Raw genomic sequence first — 19,993 nt, 5'->3', positions numbered from 1 at the left:
AATGATAGAAAAAAAATTAAGTGAGATGTAGGCTTGGAAATTCTTGTTGCCAGCGAGGCGGACGTGACCGGACGTGGCTTATGTGTAATGTTGACTCTGCTAACAAGAGCGGACTATGCCGCATCACGAGGCACGAGAGCCGTCGCAAGACGCAACCCTTGGACAGCGGCGTACGGCCTGTTCGTCATGTAGGCCTCATGTGCTGCCGCGTGACACACACGCAATGCTCAAGAGTACTGAAATTTCTAGAACAAGTGGTGCTAGGTGCATTACCGCTATAAAAAGGCAAGTCGCCATATTGTTGAAACAGAGATGAGAGCCGGGCGAAGTGGCCGTGCGGTTAAAGGCGCTGCAGTCTGGAACCGCAAGACCGCTACGGTCGCAGGTTCGAATCCTGCCTCGGGCATGGATGTTTGTGATGTCGTTAGGTTAGTTAGGTTTAACTAGTTCTAAGTTCTAGGGGACTAATGACCTCAGCAGTTGAGTCCCATAGTGCTCTGAGCCATTTGAACCATTTTTGAACAGAGATGAGAGTGATGGCAATGATGGAGCAACAGGTCGGTCAGTCAGATATGGTTAAGCTGGAGTTCAGATGCTGTGAGATTTCAGTGCAGTGCTGCGTAACTACGAGGAGACTTAGACTTAGTTCCATGCAGTCAACACTAAGTCTGGTGCGTCCGCCTCTGCTATATTGGGACTTAAACTCAGGGAACTATGAGATCTTACACTACTAAGAAGGCAGTTAGTCAACTTTGTATATAGACCCCTTGTATATAAAACGGATGTGCCAGGGGTGCTTCCAGTGTACATATCCTCACGCGCTGATTTATGATTGCATCCAGTGTACCCTGAGATCCCAGCCGAGTTCCGTGTTCTAGCTCACCCTACAGCTCTCTTTTCAGTGGAGCAGGTGCACAGAAGGCAGCCCGCGACCACGAGACCTCCTGTCAAGTAAGTTCTTTGACGCGCATTCTTGCAGTCCTTCTACTCCCTCTCAGGACTCGTTAGTGGGACACGACACTCCTCAAATCGCCTGGCAAGACACAGGAACAGGGAATAACAACAGGAGGCTAAACTGAGTCCAATATACACACATCAAAAAAAGTTTTCCATCACCTCTGTTCCGAGAATTCCGGAACCTGCAGAGAAAATTGGAATAGAATGGTTCAAATGGCTCTGAGCACTATGGGACTATCTGAGGTCATCAGTCCCCTAGAACTTAGAACTACTTAAGCCTAACTAACTCCAGGACATAACACACATCCATGTCCGAGGCAGGATTCGAACTTGCGATCGTAGCACTCGCGCGGTTCCGCACTGAAGCGCCGACAACTGCTCGTCCACCGCGGCTGGCAATTGGAATAGAGATCAACATAAACAACATATCCGCCATTTTTATTGCTCATGAAAACCGCACATTGTATGTTGTATCACCATACACCGAGACCTTCATAGGTGGTGGTCCAGATTGCTGTACACACCGGTACCTCTAATACCTGCTAGTACGTCCTCTTGCATTGATTCACGCCTGTATTCGTCGTGGCATACTATCCACAAGTTCATAAAGGCACTGTTGGTCCAGATTGACCCACTCCTCAACGGCGATTCGGCGTAGATCCCTCAGAGTGGTTTGTGGGTCACGTTGTCCATAAACAGCCATTTTCAATCTATTCCAGGCATGTTTCACAGGGTTTATATCTGGAGAACATGCTGGCCACTCTAGTCGAGCAGCCGGCCGGGGTGGCCGAGCGGTTCTAGGCGCAACAGTCTGGAACCGCGCGACCGCTACGGTCGCAGGGTCGAATCCTGCCTCGGGCATGGATGTCTGTGATGTCCTTAGGTTAGTTAGGTTTAATTAGTTCAGTAACTGTTGTTCAACAACGATTAGAATGGACAGGGACTGTGACTGCTGTGTTCGGATGAGGGTTGAGTTGGCATCCCTTTGCTCACAGTTGCAGGCGGCGCTGACTTCGGTCGTGCAGCTTGAGGCTGTTTCCAATGGGCACCACTGTGGGAAGCCATACTTGGGTATCACGGGATGTCAACCTCGTCCTGTCTGTCCCCAGATCGGTCTACCGCTGTGGTTGCCCCGGTTGCTGCTCGCAGTGGGGCTGAGCCCTCGCCTGTGGTTGATTTGGAGGTCGTTCCAAGGCGTGGTAGGCAGCGAAATCATTCACAAGTTGTACACGATGAGGGCGCGAATTGTCGTCCATGAAGACGAATGCCTCGCCAATATGCTGCCGATATGGTTGCACTGTCGGTCGGAAGATGCCATTCACTTACCTTACAGCCGTTACGGCGCCTTCCATGACCACCAGCGGCGTACGTCGTCCGCCGTATAATGCCTCACCAAAACAGTAGGGAACATCCACCATCCTGCACTCGCTGGACAGTGTGTCTAAGGCGTTCAGCCTGACCTGGTTGCCTCCAAAGACGTCTTCGATGATTGTCTGGTTGAACGCATATGCGACACTCATCGGTGAAGAGAACATGATGCCGATCTTGAGCGGTCCATTCGGCATGTTGTTGGGCCCGTCTGTACTGCGCTGTGGGGTGTCGTGGTTGCAAAGATGAACCTCGCCATGGACGTCGAGAGTGAAGGTGCTCATAATACAATCTATTGCGCACAGCTTGAGTCGTAACACGACGTCCTGTGACTGCACAAAAGGCATTATTCAACGTGGTGGCGTTGCTGTCAGGATTCCTCCTTGCCATAATCCGTAGATAGCGGACATCCACTGCAGTAGTAGCCCTTGGGCGGCCTGAGCGAGGCATGTCATCGACAGTTCATGTCTCTCTGTATCTCCTCCTTGTCCGAACAGCATCACTTTGGTTCACTCTGAGACGCCTGGACACTTCCCTTGTTGAGAGCCCTTCCTGGCACAAGATCAATGAGGACGCAATCAAACCGCGGTATTGACCGTCTAGTAATGGTTGAACTACAGACAACACGAGCTGTGTACCTCCTTCATGGTGGAATGACTGGAACTGATCGGCTGTCGGATCCCCTCCATCTAATAGGCGCTGCTCAGGCATGGTTGTTTACTTCTTTGGGCGGGTTTAGGGACATCTCTGAGCAGTCCTAGGGGCTGTGTCTGTGATACAATATCCACAGTCAACTTCTATCTACAGGAGTTCTAGGAACCGGGGTGATGCATAACTTTTTTTGATGTGTGTAGAAGCAGAAAGACACAAACAGGTGCAGGAACGGAACCAGTCACGATTGTCATGCTCACAAGAGGGAGCACGCATGGTCTCGGCATTGAAGCAACGAACTAAAAGTAGCTCACCGAGCATCCAAAGCCGCTGTACCGTGACAAGCAGTGGTAAACTTTGGACCCACCTCCCACCTCCAGATATGGTCGGTCAAAGGAATAATGTGTTGTCTCCCCGTTCCCGTACACGCCCCTCACGTCCGGAAGATGTTCAGCCAGACAAACTTGGAAGTCACACGGGTAGCAGAACAAACAGCCAGCGCCAGTTCCCATACAGAACTACCCTGTCCATGCTGTTTCACTCAGCTGCCTCTCCCGGCAAAACGACTTCATCGCCACTCAAGGCAGATGTGCCACGCCTCCTTCACTCCAAAGTTCGTGTTAGGAAGACGTGACACGGGTTATCGATCGTGCAAAGGTCCAGTTCCCAGTATCGTGTAACCTGGCAGTTGTGGCGAGATCTAGACAAACCAACACATGTATTTCTGCTCTGTTTGCCCAACCCAGTACAACCTCGAGAACGTCGTGTTTGCAACGCATAATTCAACTGACGTCACCCACTTCTGCACTAGATAAATCTAAATAATATTCTCTGTTTCGAATGCATTTACTTCTTTTTGTCTATTTACCACAATTATTGTTGTTGTGGCCTTGAGCCTGAACACTGGTTTGATACAGGTCTCAACACTAGTACATTCTATGTGAACCTCTTCATCTCCGTATATTTACCACAATCTACCTATGTCTACAATTTTTACCCCCTCACTTTTCTCCAACACCAGATTAACAATCCTTTGGTGCCTCATGATGAGTAATATCAACCGGGTCCTTCTTTTAATCAAGTTTCTCCATAAATTTCTTTTCTCCCAAATCGGTACAGTACCTCCTCATTAGCTACTCGATCTACCCATCTAATCTTCACCAGTCTGTTCTGGTACCACAAACTTCTTTTCTCTTTTTGTCTGAACTGCTTATCGTCCACGTCTTACTTCTGTACAAGGATACATTCCAGACAAATTCCTACAGAACAGAGATCCCAACATTTAAATTAATACTCAGTGTTAATTTAATTCTCTTTTCCAGAAATTCTTTTCTTGCTATTGGCAGTCTGCGTTTTATATCCTGACTACTTCGACCATCATCAAACATTTTGCTCTCCAAATAGCAAAACTCATCTAATGCTTTCAGTGTCTCATTTCCCAATCTTAATCCCTCAGTATCGCCTGATTTAATTCGACCACATTCAGTTACACTTGCTTTACTTTTGTTGACGTTCATGTTATAACCTCTTTTCAATTCACTGTCCATTCCACTCAGCTGCTCTTCCAAGTCCATTGCTGTCACCCACAGACCGAATTACACTGTCTTTGGGAAACGTCAAGGTTTTCATTTCGTCTCCTCGAACATTAATTATTCCCTTTCAAGTTTTTCTTTGGTTTCCTTTACAACTTGCTCAGTGTGCAGATTGAATAAGATCCTGGGTATGCTAAAATCCTGTTTCATCTGCTGCTTCCTTCTGACGTCCTTCGACTCTTACAACAGTAGTCTGGTTCCTGAGCAAGTAGTAGATAATATTTGACAGCCAGTATTTTAATCCTGCAACCACGATAATTTCGATCACTATTTTCCAATCAACATTATCAAAAGTTTTCACTAAATCTGCAAATGCTACATATGTGCCTTCTTTCTGTGGCTTGTCGGTTGTGCTGTTTAGCGCACCCTTAGGATGTTATAAATCCGATCTCTGGTGACCTACAGAGAAGGAAAGCTCCCCATAAGATCACACAGATTTTAATGAAATGATAATACCCAAACGGAAATATTTTATTGAATGATAAATAATAAGGTTAGCCCACTCAAGCGAGAAAATATGGGTACCGTAATATCCTTTGCTGAGTGCTGTGGCTGGACGTAGTGAAATGCACTCTTTGAAGTACGCTATTGGCCATTAAAATTGCTACATCAAGAAGAAATGCAGATGATAAACGGGTATTCATTGGATAAATATGTTATACTAGAACTGACATGTGATTAAATTTTCATGCAATTTGGGTGCATAGATACTGAGAAATCAGTACCCAGAACAACCACCTCTGGCCGCAATAACGGCCTTGATACCCCTGGGCATTGAGTCAAACAGAGCTTGGATCGCGTGTACGGGTACAGCTGCCCATGCAGCTTCAACACGATACCACAGTTCATCAAGATAATGACTGGCGTATTGTGACAAGCCAGTTGCTCGGCCACCATTGACCAGAAGTTTTCAATTGGTGAGAGATCTGGCCAGGGCAGCAGTCGAACATTTTCTGCATCCAGAAAAACCCGTACAAGACCTGCAACTTTCGGTCGTGCATTATCCTGCTGAAATGTAGGGCTTCGCAGGGATCGAATGAAGGGTAGAGCCACGGGTCCTAACACATCTGAAATGTAACGTCCACTGTTCAAAGTGCCGTCAGTGCGAACAAGAGGTGACCGAGACGTGTAATCAATGGCACCCCATACCATCACACCGGGTGATACGCCAGTATGGTGTGACGAATACACGCTTCCAGTTTGCGTTCACCGCGATGTCGCCAAACACGGATGCGACCATCATGATGCTGTAAACAGAACCTGGATTCATCCGAAAAAATGACGTTTTGCCATTCGTGCACCCAGGTTCGTCGTTGAGTACACCATCGCAGGCGCTCCTGTCTGTGATGCAGCGTCAAGGGTAACAGCAGCCACGGTCTCCGAGCTGATAGTCCATGCTGCTGCAAACGTCGTCGAACTGTTCGTGCAGATGGTTGTTGTCTTGCAAACGTCCCCATCTGTTGACTCAGGGATCGAGACGTGGCTGGACGATCCGTTACAGCCATGCGGATAAGATGCCTGTCATCTCGACTGCTAGTGATACGAGGCCGTTTTAATCTAGCATGGCGTTCCGTATTACCGTCCTGAACCCACCGATTCCATATTCTGCTAACAGTCATTAGATCTCGACCAACTCGAGCAGCAATGTCGCGGTACGATAAACCGCAATCGCGATAGGCTACAATCCGACCTTTATCAAAGTCGGAAACATGATGGCACACATTTCTCCTCCTTACACGAGGCATCACAACAACGTTTCACCAGGCAACGCCGGTCAACTGCTGTTTGTGTGTGAGAAATCGGTTGGAAACTTTCCTCATGTCAGCACGTTGTAGGTGTCGGCACTGGCGCCAACCTTGTGTGAATAGTCTGAAAAGCTAATCATTTGCATTTCACAGCATTTTCTTCCTGTCGGTTAAATTTCGCGTCTGTAGCACGTCATCTTCGTGGTGTAGCAATTTTAATGGCCAGTAGTGTAACAACTGGTTTTTTTACAGGAAGAAAAAAAATTACGCTTCTGAGAGTGAATAACTTCCTGCTTGCTAACAGAAAACTATCTGTCCTGGACAGTGGCTCGAGGAGCAGGGAAGAGAGAATTATACGGTCCTACAGGCGAGCAGCTCATAGCAGACACTGGTATTCACGGCGAGGTGGTGAACTGTCCGACCGGTCTTGACATGCCTGCTCGCTGTATTCAAATTTATGTCTGTGTCGTGGTGTAAGATCCATTTGCAACAGCGAAGTGCAAGGACGAGGCCTCCGGAAGTACGTACCTGCTGTTTGTTCCATACAAGTACTGCCTGTTAGGACTCTTGCGTTCCGTTTGGAAGTTTTGACTCTTGACTTCCTTAGTTGTAACATAGTCCACACTCGATTATTATTATTATTATTATTATTTTTTTTTTTTGCCTTGTAACGTAGTTCACACCACTTTATTTGTTGTTTTCATTTCTGTGAGTGGTCAATGTGGCATCTCGCCTGCTCTCACTATATATCACGTTTACTTGCGACGGTAATGTATTCTTACCACGTGACTCATTTTCCATAACCATTGTACAGTACGACAATTGCAAACACCACAGAAGGAGAACAGACACGTCAGTGACTTGAAGGACATATCATAATTTTGTGGAAAAAAGTGGGAACCGATACAGATTTGAATGCATATCTCCCGCTTCGCTGTCCATCATCGTGACCACGTAACCACGACGCAGTAGTCCTTACAGTCCGCTCGATGTTTCATGTCTTCCGCTTTGACCGTTCAGTGTGTTTTTTGCTTCTTATTACAGCTGACTACACTTTCCTGTTTTCATGCTTGACCCGTGTTCAGTTTTTGACGAGCTATCCACTGATTCACCTATATTCAAGAAAGTTCGTAGGAGTAATCCACTAAGTTACGGGACCATATCATTAACGTCCATATGCAGCAGGATTTTGGAACATATGTTGTGTTCCAACATTATAAATTACCTACACGAGAACTGTCAGTTGACACGCAGTCAACACGAATTTAGAAAACATCGTTCTTGTGAAACACAGCTAGCTCTTTACACAGACGAAGTTTTGAGTGCTATCGACAAAGGATTTCTAATTGATCCCGTATTTCTCGATGTCGAGAAGGATTTTGAGACTGTACCTCACAAGCAGCTTGTAGTCAAATTACGTGCTTATGGAATATCGTCTGAGTCATGCGACTGGGTTCGTGATTTCCTGTCAGAGAGGTTACATTTCGTAATAGCTCACCGAAAGTCATAGAGTAAAACAGAAATGATTTCCAGCGTTCCCCAAGGTGGTGTTACAGGCCCTCTGCCGTTCCTTATCTATGTAATTGATTTAGGAGACAATCTGAGCAGCCATCTTAGATGGTTTGCAGTTTATGCCGTCGTTTATCGTCTGGTAAAGCTTTCAAAAGATCGACACAAATTGTAAAACTATTTAGAAAAGGTATCTGAATGGTGCGAAAATTGGTAATTGAAGCTAAAAAATGAAAAATGTGAGGTCATCCTCATGAGTGTTAAAAGGAATCCGTCAAACTTCGGTTTAATCAGTGAAATCTAAAGGCAGTAAATTCCACTAAATACCTAGGAATTACAATTACGAACAACTAAAATTTGAAAGCACACATAGAAAATGTTTTGGGGAATTCGAACAAGAGGCCGCGTTTTATGGGCAGAACACTTTGAAAATGTAAGAGGTTTACTAAAGAGACCGCCTATACTACGCTTGTCCGCCCTGTGTTGGAGTGTTGCTGAGCAGTGTGGGATCCTTACGAGATAGGACTAACGGAGTACATCGATAAAGTTCAAAGGAGATCAGCACGTTTTGTATTATCAGCAACTAGGGGAGAGAGTGTCACTGACATCATACAGGATTTTGGGTGGACATCATTAAAACAAAGTCGTTTTTCGTTGCGGGGGAATCTTCTCACGAAATTTCAATCACCAACTTTCTCCTCCGAATGCGAAAATATTTTGTTGACGTCGGCCAACATAGGGGAAACGATCACAATAATACAATAATGGAAATCAGAGCTTGCACGGAAAGATAAAGGTGTTCGTTTTTTCCGAGTGCTGTTCCAGATTTGAATAATAAATTATTGTGAAGGTCGTTCGATGAACCCCCTTCCAGGCACTTAAAGTGTGATTTGCCGTGTATCCATGTAGATGTAGATGTAGAAATCTGAGGGCGGTGAGATAGGGAGTTCCCACTAGTAAATGATGCCGGCGGAAGGATACAGCTTCGGCGTCAACGAGGACAAGTGACGGCGAAGACGTAACTACACTCCTGCGACCGCAGCGCTGCGGACTCTGTGGCGGCTGCGGGACGCTTCACTGTACACAATACCTCGACTTCAGTTTGCACACAACCTCCCAGGTGAGGTAGGGCCCGTACCTGCACACGAAACGTACATGTATGTGTGATGGCCGAAATATGCAGGGGGGCAGCCCAACATACAGCACAGCTATTACACCACACATGTATATATTAGAGAGAGAAGGCACCATCTATCTGTAACAGAAGCCGGTGGTCACTGTAGCCACAGTTTTACTACCGTAAAGCATCAACACACGAATTACATTTAATAAACGGACAAGCCCCCCCATGAACCATGGACCTTGCCGTTGGTGGGGAGGCTTGCGTGCCTCAACGATACAGATAGCCGTACCGTAGGTGCAACCACAACGGAGGGGTATCTGTTGAGAGGCCAGACAAACATGTGGTTCCTGAAGAGGGGCAGCAGCCTTTTCAGTAGTTGCAAGGGCAACAGTCTGGATGATTGACTGACCTGGCCTTGTAAGACTAACCAAAACGGCCTTGCTGTTGTGGTACTGCGAACGGCTGAAAGCAAGGGAAAACTACAGCCGTAATTTTTCCCGAGGGCATGCAGCTTTACTGTATGATTAAATGATGATGGCGTCCTCTTGGGTAAAATATTCCGGAGGTAAAATAGTCCCCCATTCGGGTCTCCGGGCGGGGACTACTCAAGAGGACGTCGTTATCAGGAGAAAGAAAACTGGCGTTCTACGGGTCGGAGCGTGGAATGTCAGATTCCTTAATCGGGCACGTAGGTTAGAAAATTTAAAAAGGGAAATGGATAGGTTAAAGTTAGATATGTGAGAATTAGTGAAGTTCGGTGGCAGAAGGAACAAGACTTTTGGTCAGGTGAATACAGGGTTATAAATACAAAATCAAATAGGGGTAATGCAGGAGTAGGTTTAATAATGAATTAAAAAGAATAGGAGTGCTGGTAAGCTACTACAAACAGCATAGTGAACGCATTATTGTGGCCAAGATAGACACGAAGCCCACGCTTACTACAGTAGTACAAGTTTATATGCCAACTAGCTCTGCAGATGATGAAGAAATTGATGAAATGTATGATGACATAAAAGAAATTATTCAGTTAGTGAAGGAAGACGAAAATTTAATAGTCATGGGTGACTGGAATTCGACAGTAGGACAAGGATGAGAAGGAAACGTAGTAGGTGAATATGGATTGGGGCTGAGAAATCCAAGAGGAAGCCGCCTGGTAGAATTTTGCACAGAGCGTAATTTAATCATAGCTAACACTTGGTTCAAGAATCATGAAAGAACGTTGTATACATGGAAGAACCCTGGAGATACTAAAAGGTTTGAGATAGATTCTATAATGGTGAGACAGAGATTTAGGAACCATATTTTAAATTGTGAGACATTTCCAGGGGCAGATGTGGACTCTGACCACAATCTATTGGTTATGAACTGTAGATTAAAACTGAAACAACTGCAAAAAGGTCGGAATATAAGGAGATGGGACCTGGATAAACTGACTAAACCAGAGGATGTACAGAGTTTCAGGGAGACCATAAGGGAACAACTGACAAGAATGGGGGAAAGAAATACAGTAGTAGAAGAAGAATGGGTATCTTTGAGGAATGAAATAGTGAAGGCAGCAGAGGATCAAGTAGGTAAAAAGACGAGGACTAGTAGAAATCCTTGGACAACAGAAGAGATACTGAATTTAATTGATGAAAGGAGAAAATACAAAAATGCAATAAGTGAAGCAGGCAAAAAGGAATACAAACGTCTCAAAAACGAGATCGACAGGAAGTGCAAAATGGCTAAGCAGGGATGGCTAGAGGACAAATGTAAGGATGTAGAGGCTTATGTTACGAGGGGTAAGATAGATACTGCCTACAGGAAAATTAAAGAGCGCTTTGGAGAAAAGAGAACCACTTGTATAAATATCAAGAACTCAGATGGAAACCCAGTTCTAAGCAAAGAGAGGAAAGCAGAAAGGTGGAAGGAGTATATAGAGGGTCTATGCAAGGGCGACGTACTTGAGGACAATACTATGGAAATGGAAGAGGATGTAGATGAAGATGAAATGGGAGATATGATACTGCGTGAAGAGTTTGACAGAGCACTTAAAGATCTAAGTCGATACAAGGCCCCGGGGGTAGACAACATTCCATTACAACTACTGACAGCCTTGGGAGAGCCAGTCCTGACAAAACTCTACCATCTGGTGAGCAAGATGTATGAGACAGGCGAAATTCCCTCAGACTTCAAGAAGAATATAATAATTCCAATCAGATAGAAATCAGGTGTTGAGAGATGTGAAAATTACCGAACTATCAGTTTAATAAGTAACAGTTGCAAAATACTAACGCTAATTCTTTACAGACGAATGGTAAAACTGGTAGAAGCCGACCTCGGGGAAGATCAGTTTGGATTCCGTAGAAATGTTGGAACACGTGAGGCAATAACTGACCCTCCGACTTATCTTAGAAGAAAGATCAAGGAAAGGCAAACCCACATTTCTAGCATGTATAGACTTAGAGAAAGCTTTTGACAACGTTGACTGTAATACTCTCTTTGAAATTCTGAAGGTGGCAGGGGTAAAATACAGGGAGCGAAAAGCTATTTACAATTTGTACAGAAACCAGATGGCAGTTATAAGAGTCGAGGGGCATGGAAGAGAAGCAGTGGTTGGGAAGGGAGTGAGACAGGGTTGTAGCCTATCCCTGATGTTATTCAATCTGTATATTGAGCAAGCAGTGAAGGAAACAAAAGAAAAGTTCGGAGTACGCATTAAAATCCATGGAGAAGAAATAAAAACTTTGAGGTTCGCCGATGACATTATAATTCTGTCAGACAGCAAAGGACTTGGAAGAGCAGCTGAACGGAATGAACAGTGTCTTGAAAGGAGGATATAATATGAACATCAACAAAAGCAAAACAAGGATAAAGGAATGTAGTCGAATTAAGGAAATAGTTGAAATGGCTCTGAGCACTATGGGACTTAACATCTGATGTCATCAGTCCCCTAGAACTTAGAATTACTTAAACCTAACTAACCTAAGGACATCACACACATCCATGCCTGAGGCAGGATTCGAACCTGTGACCGTAGCGATCGCGCGGTTCCAGACTGAAGTGCCTAGAACCGCTCGGCCACTGCGGCCGGCGTAGTCGAATTAAGTCGGGTGATGCTGCGGGAATTAGATTAGGAAATGAGACAGTTAAAGTAGTAAAGGAGTTTTACTATTTGGGGAGCAAAATAAGTGATGATGGTCGAAGCAGAGAGGATATTAAATGTAGACTGGCAATGGCAAGGAAAGCGTTTTTTAAGAAGAGAAATTTGTTGACATCGTGTGTAGATTTAAGTGTCAGGAAGTCATTTCTGAAAGTATTTGTATGGAGTGTAGCCATGTATGGAAGTGAAACATGGACGATAAATAGTTTACACAAGAAGAGAATAACAGCTTTCGAAATGTGGTGCTACAGAAGAAGAATGCTGAAGATTAGATGGGTAGATCACATAACTAATGAGGAGGTATTGAATAGAATTGGGGAGAAGAGGAGTTTGTGACACAACTTGACCAGAAGAAGGGATCGGTTGGTAGGACATGTTCTGAGGTATCAAGGGATCACCAATTTAGTATTGGAGGGCAGCGTGGAGGGTAAAAATAGTAGAGGGAGACCAAGAGATGAATACACTAAGCAGATTCAGAAGGATGTCGGCTACAGTAGGTACTGGGAGATGAAGAAGCTTGCACAGGATAGAGTAGAACGGAGAGCTGCATCAAACCAGTCTCAGGACTGAAGACCACAACAACAACAACACAGCAACAACAAACGGACAAGAGCATAATTATGAGAATAGTTCATGGATACGAACAAATACTGCATGGACGTTTAGTGGATCAAAGAAAGAATATGGAATAATAAGTATGGCAAAAGAAAGATAGCCAGAGGGCCTGATTGAAGCAACTAGCTTGCTGCGGAATGTTAAAACCATACAATCAGCTCTTAGTTAAGTAACATTGCATTCCTAACGAATCAGTGATTGCAATGCCGGACCATTCTCACCACATAAAACATGAAGGTGGAAGTCGGTATCAGTAAAAGCAGGAGATTCTGAGTCTGCACTAAAATGGAGACATCCTTCTCTACGGCTGGAAGACCCGTTTCATCGACCTCCTAACAGCAAGTCTTTGCTCTGCGGTTCCCCAGCGACAAGTGTTCTCTTCGAGCACCTAGCCGTTAGCGTTCTCTGTCTTAATGGTCTGAAGCGTGGCTATTTCTGCCAGAGTAGGAATTTCGTCGGCCAGTAGTTGCACACATTGCGAGTTCTGTATGTAATGTTGCAAAAAGGTTAAACAAACTTCTACTTTTGCGGATTTTGCTATAATTAATCAATAACACCATGGTGTGAGGAGGAAACTGGAAACCCTCTCCCACTCGATGGTACGATTCTGAAGCTGAAAAACAGAAACGTTTACATGTAGACGCCCACGAACAAGCACTCACTCTACAGAAATAAACACTATGAACCAATGAAGAGCCTGTCACAAGGATCCGAAACGAACGTTATTCTATGGCACAGCTGCTGAAGTAGATGGCGGTTCTCACAGTGCTGCATCTCTGAAGGGCTGAATCTGCCTTAGATTTTTATCCCTTGTATAAGCATTCTTCCCTGTGTCTCGAGCAATACTTCTTAAAAGACATCATAGTCGCCGTTGACTGTATAAAATATTTATTGTTACTGTTGCAATTTCGGCCTTATGGCCATTTTCAAGTAACACTGCAAAGTTACATTCTGTCAGGATATAAAACTATCTGGCATCAGTACATATGTAGTTTTATATTCTGACAGAATGTATCTTTACAGTGTTACTTGAAAATGGCCATAAGGCCGAAATTGCAGTAGTAACAATAAATATTTTATACAGTCAACGGCGACTATGATGTCTTTTAAGAAATATTATATGACTGTAAATCCCAACCATGAGAAGTTAATCGAATAACACTGTTTTAGGACAGATAGCTGAACCTCTGTACCGCTCAAGGCGCAGGAGTGACCGAAGCGAATTCTGCATTCGCCTAAAAGTGCTGAAGACAGTGCTCGGTCCTGAACATGTTCGTGGCTTCTCTTGGCCCTTTTAAGTAAACTTCTATGTCGACCCAGTTAGCTTGGAAGCTTTCAGCTCTGCAGCAAAATAAAAAGGCCCCTATCATAATGAAAGAGGGATAACGAAGAATCAGTTAGCTGGACAGTCACTGACAGTACTCAATATAGTCTGCAGTTATAATGGAGCACATGAGATCGATTACATCGACCAAGAGGATGAGCGTATAATATCACAAATTGTTGCGGGGAAAAGCTGTAATTACACTGCTGGAAAAAAATTTGGTACAAACGTTTAGAGGTTTCGAATTCACTCAAGATTTATTCTTAGAACGGCGCATGTGGAGTACATGATACTACTATTTTATTTATTTTGCGTATGGCTAATACAGACATATCATGATATTAAATTACATATACATATGTACATAGTGACACACAAGAAACTTAAGTTTGTCTTTACAACTGAATATCCAGTCCTTCAATCCAGCGCACTGCATCTGGAGTTGCCAGCAGGAAGTCCTCCTTGGCGCCATGATAGGCTCGAATCCTGCATTCACTGACAATTTGGTGAACAGTCTGGTATGGAGCCCCGCAGTCACAGGCTGGATCAGGCAGCTTCTTCCACTTACAGAGAGTATCCCTGCATCGGCCATGGCCGGTACGGATTCTGTTGAGAGTAGTCCAGGTCTTGCGTGGTAGGTCGAATCCACTTGGAAGTTTAGCACCTGAGAAGATGTTATGCAGGTGCACATCTGTAACTCCTTCCCACCGACCTTTCCATTCTTCAAGAGGTTTGAAATCCTTAGCAACCATGTCAGCGGCATCGCACGGAGTTGGATGGCGTAATTTCAGTCTCTTGCAATTTAAAAGTGGCAGGTCGGTATGCACGAGTAGGTTAGAATTCCTGAAGATCTTGAGGAATTATCTTATAAGGACAGTACATCTGCGTAGATTAGGTGGTATTACACCGGTTAACAGTGGAAGCCAATAAACTGGAGTAGATCTGATTGCGCCAGATATTATGCGCATTGTCGTATTCAGATGGGTATCAAAAAGCCTTGTATGATGACTGCTCGTCCAAACAGGTGTACAATACTCAGCACTTGAGTACACCAAGCCCAGAGCTGAAGATCGCAGGGTGGTTGCTGAAGATCCCCAGGTAGTTCCGCATAGCTTATGGAGGATGTTGTTTCGAGTCCTCAACTTTTGAGGTAAGTTAAGAAGGTGTTGTTTGAAGCATAGTGTACGATCCAGGATGACACCAAGATATTTTGGTTTCCAATTATGACGAAGAATTCTGCCTCTGAAACTTACTTCCAGTTTTACGTTCGCCAACCGGTTACTTAGATGGAAGCAACACACTTCTGTTTTACTCACACTGGGTTGGAGTCTCCAGATTTTGAAGTAATTATCTAATGCAGACAGTTCATTGGCTAGAATCTCTTGTCTTCATTTCCTGGTTTTTTTACGGCTAGAGCCAGGTCATCGGCATAGCAGTATTTTCTGGACGAACTGTCGGGTAGATCAGATAGATATAGGTTGAACAGTAAAAGTGGGAGAACTGATCCTTAAGGCAATCCGTTGTTCAGCTTCCTCTCCTTATGTTGCTTCCAGTGAATACCTGGAACTTCCGATCGCTTAGAATGCTGTTAATCAGTCGAGCCATTGTTCTGCAGGGTATGATGCGGAGAAATTTGTAGATAAGGCCTTCCCTCCACACAGTGTCGATGGCGGCAGTTAGATCAACAAATGCCACAAATGTTTTCTGCTTCATTTGGTATCCTGACTCTGTGAAGGATGTGAGAGACAATACTTGGTCGCAGCAGCTACGCCCTGGTCTGAAGCCTGCCTGATCAACTGGAACGTTCTCTAGGATAGCGCTACTTATTCTGTTACATATTAGCCTTTCAAAAAGCTTGTAGCAGCAGCTAAGCAGGGCAATGGGGCGATAGTTTTCTACCTTGTTGCTGGGTTTGGCAGGTTTCAGAACAGATATTATCTTCGCCTTTTTAAACTCCAATGGAAGTTAACCAGTCAGCAGGAGGTCAGTGAAGAATTCTGCCAGACATTTCTTAGGTTTTCTTCCCATATGGATGAGGAATTCTGCATGGATACCATCGAATCCAGGCGCCTTAAGAGGTTTGAGGCCCTCCAGTCCATAGTCAATGTCTGAAACTGTGAAGGGATGGGTATACTCAGATGAGGGAGATGCCTTCTTTTTCTGGTCACGAAGCTGTCGTCTGATATGTCTTGTATGTTTCTTGTCAGGAGGTACTCTTGAGGTATTAATGATGTGGGAAGCAATTTGGTCTGGTGTTACTTCGGAATTTTTTCTGCATGCTGGTGCACTTCCTCCCAGTTTTCTCAGAAGACTCCATGCTTTCCTGCTCGAGTGGGTAAAGTCCATATTTTCGACTCTTTCTGCCCATTTCTGCCTCCGAGACATGTCCAAGCTGGACAATAGTTCCGTAGCTATCTCTGGGTCACCACTTTGCTGGAAATGTTGGTACAGTGTTTCACTTTCATCATTCCATCCTGGAACATATTCTTTTCGGTATCCTCTTGGCATACACTTTTTAGCTGTTGCTGTCACTGCACCAATGAAGCGTTGATAGTTATTATGTGATGGAGGTATCCAGTCAGTTTTCCGTTGAAAACTTCATCCAGTCAGCTTTCTGGAAATTCCATCGAGCATGCGGAGTTGTTCGTATGATAGGAACCGTGTAGCGAATTTGTATTATTACAGGTCTGTGTTGGCTGTGAGGAAAGGCATCTATCACTTTCCTTGTGGTGTTGATGGGAAAGCGAGTTTCGTTGCAGCTAACAAAGCATAAGTCAGGATTTGAATCCTTGTCCCAAGCAGCTGACCTGAAAGTGCCTTGATCTTTGGCATCAAACACTAGATGACTTCGACCAATTTTGCAAGCATGCTCCCATTTTCATCATTTTGAGAGTACTTCCAAAGTTCGTGGTGACTATTGAAGTCTCCTATGTAAATTGCAGCATGTTCTGCTGTGTGCAGGACAAAATCGGGCCATGTGGTTTTGGGTGGTTTGTAAACATTTGCAATAGTAATGCCGTGCAATTGTATGACAACTGTATGTATATATGCCTCCACACTTACAGAAATCAGTGAAGCTTCGTTTATGTTGTTACGGACATACGTAGCAATTCCATACACCTCGTGGTAAGTTACACCATGTGCAGAATATCCAGGAATTCGACCTCGGCTTCGGAGTTTCCTGATATTGTTCTGCAGCAAAAATTTTGACAGATAGTCACACTTTGCTCTGCTAATTCTTTCGATATTCAGTTGAAGGAGTCTGACAGTTGGTCCAATGTTTCTCGTTAATGAGCTCTGAAAAGAACTGTTTCTGCTATTTAGTTGATATATCATTGCCAGGAGATCCTATGGATAGTCTGGGTGCCTGTAATCGCTATTGCTCAATTAGCACCACCCAGGAGGCACGTGTAGGGTATTTTAAGGTTAAGCCTACGGACGTGAGCAACGCTACCTCCCCATGATAATACTACATTTACAGATCAATACCACAAGCGGTTTTGACTTATCGGGTATTGACACCAGGTGAAACACGTAGTATATTGTGTAGCCTCCACAGGCACCAATGCAGGCCTTTACTCTGGCATCCAGTCAATTGTAAAGAAAGCGAATACTTTCCTGGAAAATGTTGTACCACGGCTGCCCGACCTGTTCACGTCGTTCTGTAAGAGTTCTTGCTTGACGAGCCGCACGAGTCATATCTCGTCCGATCACATCCCACACGTGCTCGATTGGAGAAAAGTCCGGAGATCGAGCTGGCCTGGGAATTTCCGCACATCTTGCTGAGCTGAGTTTCACGGGCATTGTGTGAATGTACATTACCCTGTTGCAACAACACATCACTTCCAAGAGCGGCAAAAGACCGGGTGTAACAACGTTCTGCACGTACTGAGCGCTGGTTAGTGTCATCTCTGGAAACACCAAAGATGAACGAGAGTTGTAGCTTATCGCACCCCACCTCGGGAAGGGCGGCCAGTGTGTCTTGGACGATTGCACTCTACGAGACAGTGCCTACCTCGTACGCACGCGCAAACGACCATCACTTGTGTGCAGGCAGAATCTGCTTTCATCGCTGATGACCACGGCGCGCCGATAAATCTTCCGAGTGATCCTCTGATAGCACCAGTCGAGCCGTGCACGTCGATGCTGTGGCGTCAGTGGACAATGGGCTAGAGCAATGTGTGCCCGTAATAACCGGTTCGCTACAGCTCGTGTTGGCACGTCGTTGCTCACAAGCCCTCCTATGTGTGCCGTGGTAGTTGCTCGATCTGCCACTACTGCCCTTACAATACGATGATCCTGGCGGGAGTCTGAGTTGCGTGGATTTCCAGATTCTCGTCTCTGGGTGTGAGAATGTTCACTTGGCCACTGATAACCAGCATCGTCGCCCAACTGACGCAGCACGTCCAACTTGTGTGGCAGTTCTCCGAAAGGACCGTCCCGCGACTCGGAAGGCCACTATCTGACCCCTTTCAAAGTCGCTCAGTTGACTGTACGAAGCACAAGTGCGTCTCCGTGGCATAGCTGCCTGCTTGCTTCACACGTTTGCCCAACAATGAGCGATCTGGTTGTGAGCATTCCGTATTAGAGGGCAGGCACAGATGGCGCTCTGGTATCTATATCACTACGCCATCTGTTGGTGGGCGAAGTTGAAAGTCCCCAAGTAGCATATGCCATCAACAGATCAAAATCGACGTCGTCTTTCAACAAGTACTATTTTTTTTTTCGAACTGTTAGTTGTTTGTCATAACTGTAGAACTGTTTCATTATCACAACTTGCTTTTCTTTTAATTTTTATTCTGGTGCTGCTGATACAAATTAAAGAAAACTAACACCTTTTTTCAGAGATATAGCGCAGTGTGGACAAAATAAAATTGGCCCAGAAAGTATTTTTTACACTGGATTCTGCCACTCCTACCTTTTACAAATCCCTTCAAATCCTCGAACGCCATGCTCTCCGCTTCGCCTATCGCATCCCTCTCCCCTCCCCCACGCGGATCCTGTACGACCTTATTCTGTTCCCACACCTCCTCCTTTTCCTAGAACAGATACGGATCCTCTACACCTCCTGTAAACTTGATCCCCCTCACCCGCCTGTCTCTCACATCCTCTCCCAACCCCGTCTGCTGCCGCGACTGTATTCCCAAGTCCCACCTGCTCTCCATCTCTCCACTCTCCATACCCTCTCTCAAGGTGGCTTCCACTGGGTCCCCCTCCCTGATGATGCCCCCATCCCCTCCATCTACCCCTCCTATCAACTTTGATCCTCCTCTTCCACTTCCTGTGTATTTTCCTTAGGGCACCCTCTCTACCTTCTCTCCTTCCTCCCTTCCTCCCCCTCCTCCCCTGGGCTTCTCCTACCCCCCTTGGCTTCTTTCCTCGCCCAATCTCCTCTGCCACTGGCATCTCCACTCTCCCCTCTCCCTCCTCCCCCGCCTTTTTCCCCTTTTGGCAGGTCACCAGACTCGCACACGTCACGTGAACATTAGCGCGTTGGAGATCATCGCCATCGGTTTTGTGTGTGTACCTTCGTGTTTGTGCTTCAGTGTTTTCACCGCCCACGCTCCAGTGTTCACGTGTGTCATCTCAATCATCAGTGTTCGTGTATAGTACAGACAGTTTTTTGTTTTTCTACACATGTGAACGGCTTCGTGTTTTTTGTCCACAGTTATGTTACGTTCATTCTGTGTCTTCATTATTTTCTCTCTGTACTGCCTTTGGCTGAAGAGCGGTGTACTGTTGCCGCTGCCAGCCCACCTTTTGTATAAGGTGTAAAATGACAATAAAGAAAAAAAAATATTTCGTACACCTTAAGACAGGCAGCCCAACATACGCTACCTGTACGTGGGACACATGACGTAAGTTGGTTTGCGTGTCTTAAGGTGTACGAAATACTTTCCAGGCCAGTTTTACTTTGCCCATCCTGTAGACTACCTGTGTACGTGACTGATTTCAGCACAGCACACA

General features: G+C 45.2%; 1 protein-coding gene across 1 annotated transcript in view; it reads left to right on the top strand.

Moving 5' to 3' along the window:
* LOC126482206 (uncharacterized) overlaps nt 1-19,993 on the top strand; it is a 37,653-nt gene that overhangs the window by 17,188 nt on the left and 472 nt on the right. The gene's annotated exons all lie outside the window — the stretch shown is intronic.

The sequence above is a fragment of the Schistocerca serialis genome, chromosome 5 (assembly GCF_023864345.2).
Source record: "Schistocerca serialis cubense isolate TAMUIC-IGC-003099 chromosome 5, iqSchSeri2.2, whole genome shotgun sequence".
Lineage (NCBI taxonomy): Eukaryota > Metazoa > Arthropoda > Insecta > Orthoptera > Acrididae > Schistocerca > Schistocerca serialis.
This window is presented reverse-complemented; position numbering and strand designations above follow the sequence as displayed.